This window comes from Sorex fumeus, unplaced genomic scaffold (genome assembly GCF_029834395.1).
Source record: "Sorex fumeus unplaced genomic scaffold, SorFum_2.1 ptg000050l, whole genome shotgun sequence".
Taxonomy (NCBI): Eukaryota; Metazoa; Chordata; class Mammalia; order Eulipotyphla; family Soricidae; genus Sorex; species Sorex fumeus.
Window position 1 is genome coordinate 3,062,136 of NW_026606107.1, and position 5,117 is coordinate 3,067,252.

Here is a 5,117-nt window from a genome sequence, read left to right on the forward strand (position 1 = left end):
CTTTAAGCTTGTACTGTCTCCAATCTCTATAATATTCTTTACTAAGAGAAACTGACAGCCTGCATGGAAAAACTGCAATGTCCCTTCCTCATTTAACAATGATTATGCTCAGTTTTGTAGTTTCTGTTGAGAAGGGTTCCATGTTCTGCAGCTAATATTTTTAACTAATTGTCTGGTAAGTAGATGTAAATACTATATATTCAGGCCATGATTTGTTAAATGTAAGCTCAAGAATCCTTGTTTTCAAGTCTTTATTTTAATTGTAGTTTAAGTAATATGGTTAAAACGATGGTGACATTTATGATTTTTATGTACAATGATGCTACACCTTCACCACTACCAAAGTATTCAAAAACCTCCAACACAGTCCTGTGTCTCTTCTACCTTGTCTCCTCCTCCCCACAAACCTCCTTCATCCACTACTTGATAAGCTGTTTTATAGTTGAATCCAAAGATTTGTCATATAATACTATTTCCTTGTTTCATTTTTCATTACATACCACAGATGATAACTCTTGAGTCTTAAGAAAGGATTTAACCATTGTACAAGGAACTGCGTTGGCTATGGGGGTGAAGGAATGAGAAAACAACATAAATCAAAGTGGAAAAATTACCTTAGGTAAGCACATAAGATTTATAACTCTGAGAATAAAAGTGGCAACATGTCTTTGGATCGTGTATATCTTACAGAGGTGATTTGGGTTAGGAATTCTGACCACTGGTAATCATGGTTTGGGGTAATCAAATCTGGGTGACTGTAATCTGGTGAAGAGAATTTAAATGGGACAGCTCTCCTGCTAAGAATTTGTTTCTCTAGGCGTTAACCTTCTTACTGTTACCTGGAGTCCAAAAGTGTTACCTTATGGAATTGAGTTTTGGTTTTCATGCCCCCAAGAGAGAATTCACTCGGGAAACCCAGAAAAGGATAAAGAATCAGAAAGTGTACTAATAAAAGAAAGGAAAGAATAGAACACTTCAAATGTGTTTAGATAAAGTGAAAGGAATGAGTAATACACTCCATAGTCATTGGAGTGGGCTATCCACAGAGTATGACCTGCCTGAGTAGAGTTGCCTTGATCTTTCTGTAACATCTCTTCCTTGTTCCCTATCTTTGGGCATCTCCTGGTGTAGGAAAAATGAAAACATGTTAGGTTTCTACCTACATTACTGCTATGGACATTGACCTGAAGGGGTATGTGATTTTTGTTCCTTTGGGATCCCAAAGAGTGATTCAGGTTAACAGAACCTTAGGGATGGGATTGAGAGAAAGTGTGTCCCTGTCTTTGTTCCTCTCCTTAGAAGTGAATTTTTTCTAAGAATGAGTAAATGTTGGCAAGGACTGGTTAAATCTCAGATTCATGATGTTCTGAGGATCCAGGGAAGAGCTCAGAAACCCCAAATGAGCCTCAGAAGAAAGGGGAGGGGCCAACCTGGACAAGGAGAGAGACAGAGTGGGTTGCTATAAGCAGGAGTTGTTGCCACCGCCTCTACTCTACACTGAGCTACTGAGAAAGCCCAAGAGCTCTCATAAACAGATAGAACACCCAATGATTATGATATTTAAGTTTTCTTACTTACAGCTTAAATAGGTTGTTCTAGGTCCCTCCCTGGTGTCCATTTCTTCCCCCTCTTTCACCTATATGTAACATCAATATCCTGTGCTCTTGCTGAGATTTTCAGCAGATGAGGTTACTTATTCTTGTCCTTCACTTCTCTCTCCTTTCCCATGGATGACGTTACTCGTTCTGTCCTGAAACTGACCTTTCCCATTCACATCACTCATCCTACCCAACACTGCTCTAGAGGTCCTGTGTCCTTCACTGTCCTCTTGGTCTGAGTTTTTTGCTGAATTCTGCAACTTTCTTCTCAAGACCTGTAGCCTCATAACTTTTGTCCCATTGTTTTCAAGCCACTGGGTGAGAATTGCTGCTTTCAGGCAGTTTACCCTGGCACAAGAGAGGGACCAAGAAGTTCTCTCTCCTGAGACCCGTGTTATGGGTCTGATAGTTTTGGCCCTCAGCTATTTCCATTATCTATCTGACTTACTTAGATTCAGTCAGTGGTGAGATAAAATGATCAATTATATCAACCAGATTACCCAGTTCCCCTCTCTTTGCCTTTTTTCTGCCACCGCAACACTACTCTGTTGTGGGCCCTAGTTTACCTAATCTACCTTGTCCTTCTAAGGTAAATTCGACAAGAGAGATTGTAGAACTTAAAGTCTGGGGGAGCTGCTGAGAGATAGCTCAGTAGGATGTGCCCATGCTTTTTGCTTCCAGGACTAACCCCTGAGTCCAAACAGAAGTAGGTCTTCTCTCCCAGGCACTAAGTATCTCTCAAACCTACCCTTCCAAAAAAGTCTTGGTTTCCCACCTAGAGGGGTGAATTATAAAAGACTTCGTTAACATTATTTTTGCCCTGTAGACCTTGACTGGAGTACAACATTTGATAACATAGTAGCTGCTTATGTTTCACCTTAATACTTCCCCAAAAGATTTTTTCATAAGACCTAATATCTAACCAACAAAAAGATTTGGGGCTGTTGACAAAAGCAATATGAAAGCTATTTTTTGTTGTCACCTGAAAAGTCTTTCCTTTAGAAACTCTCAGAACTATGGAAATAAACATAAATTATTATGTGACCCTTTAGTCTCTAATTCATTAAAATGTGTTTATTGTTTATTCTAAAATATATTATCTTTAACTACAGAGTTCCTTAGCTTCCTACTCAAGGATCTATGTGATATGTGTGGAACTTAACTATGTGCATTTCCAACTTCCATGCTCTACTAACTTCCAAAACACGTAGTTGACTGCTTCTGTAGCAACTTATACTTACTTCTATATTAAAAATTTCCTTGTAGCCATACAACATATCCTTCTGGTTGCTCCTTCATTTCTTTTTTTTTTTTTCTTAAATTTTTATCAGTGAAATACCATGAGGTACAGTTTTAGACTTACAAATTTTTGTGCTTGGGTTTCAGTTATACAATGATCGAATACCCATCCCTCCACCAGTGCCCATTCTATACCACCACCAGTCCCAGTATCCCCCCACCCCCTTTCCCCCATCCCCCATCCCACCCTACCACCATGGCAGGGCATTCCCTTTTGTTATATCTCTCATTTTGAGTGCTGTGGTTTGCAAAAGAGATATTGAGTGGCAATCTTGTTCGGACTATAATCTACTCTCATCACGCATTTCCCATCCTGAGAGGAACATCCCAGCACCCTTTATTTGGTGCTCCCTTCTCTATCTGAGCTGCCCTTTCCCCTAGTGTGTGCAGTTGTCCTCAAAGCCCTGGAGTAATCCGCCTGGTACTTATCTCAGCTATTCTTGGGTGTTAGTCTCCTATTTTGTTATTTTATGTTCCCCAGATGAATGCAATCGTTCTATGTCTATCCCTCTCTTTCTGACTCACTTCACTTAGCATGATACTTTGCATGTAGTACCACTTGTCACTGTCACTGTCACTGTCCTCCCGTTGTTCATCGATTTACTCAAGCAGGCCCAGTAACGTCTCCATTGGAAACTTTGTTGTTACTGTGTTTGGCATATCGAATACATAATGGGGTAGCTTGCCAGGCTCTGCCGTGTGGGCAAGATATTCTCAGTAGCTTGCCGGGCTCTCCGAGAGGGGCGGAGGAATCGAACTTGAGTCGGCCATGTTGACTGCATGCAAGGCAAACAGTACCACTTGTATGTAAATTTTATGACTTCATCCTTTGTGACAGCTACATAGTATTCCATTATGTAGATGTACCAAAGCTTCTTTGGCCAGTCATCTGTTCTTGGGCACTCAGTTTTTTCCAGATTCTAACTATTTTAAACAGTGGTGCAATGAACAGACAACTGCAGATGTCACTTCGACTATACTTTTTTGCCTCTCCAGGGTATATTCCCAGGAGTGGAATTGCTGGGTCAAATGGGAGATAAATTTATAGTTTTTGAGAATCGTCCATACTGTTTTCCAGAAGGGCTGAACCAGTCGGCATTCCCACCAGCAGTGAAGGAGGGTCCCTTTCTCCCCACATCCGTGCCAGCAACGATTGCTTTTGTTCTTTTGGGTGTGGGCCAGTGTCTGTGGTGTGAAATGATACCTCATTGTTGTTTTGATCTGCATCTCCCTGATGATTACTGATGTAGAGCATTTTCTCATGTGTCTTTTAGCCATTCGAATTTCATCTTTGATGAAGATTCTGTTCGTTTGGTCGCCCCATTTTCTGATAGGGTTGGATGTTTTCTTCTTGTGGAGTTCAACCAGTACTTTGTATATCCTTGATATCAACCCCTTGTCGGATGTGTATTTGGCAAATATCCTTTCCCATTCTGTGGGCTGTCTTTGTATTTTGGTCACTGTTTCTTTTGAGGTGCAGAATCTTCTTAGTTGAATATCGTCCCATTTGTCTATCTCTGTTTTCACTTGTTTAGCCAGTGGTGTGACATCTTTGAAGACACCATTAACTTCAATATCATGGAGGGTTTTGCCGACTTTGTCTTCAATGTACCTTATGGATTCCGGTCTGATGTTGAGGTCTTTAATCCATTTTGATCTTACTTTTGTACATGGTTTTAGGCAGAGATCTGAGCCCATTTTTTTTGCATGTAGCTGTCCAGTTTTACCAGCATCATTTGTTAAAAAGGCTGCCCTTACTCCACTTCACATTTCTTGCTACTTTATCAAAGATTGGGTGATCATATATTTGGGGGGAGATGTCAGTATATTCAATTCTGTTCCATTGGTCTGTTGTTCTGCCTTTGTTCCAGTACCACGCTGTTTTAATTATTACTGCTTTGTAGTAGTGTTTGAAGTTAGGGAGGTTGATTCCTCCTATTTTCTTTTTCCCAAGAATTGCTTTAGCTATACGTGGGGGCTTATTGTTCCATATAAATTTCAGGAGTGTTTGCTCCATTTCTTTGAAGAATGTCATGGGTATCCTAATATGGATCGCGTTGAATTTGTACAGTGCTTTGGGAAGTATTGCCAATTTGACAATGTTAATCCTCCCGATCCATGAACAGGGGATACTTTTTCCATTTCCTTGTTTCCTCTTTTATTTCCTGAAGCAGCGTTTTGTTGTTTTCTTTGTACAGGTCCTTTACTTCCTTAGTTAAG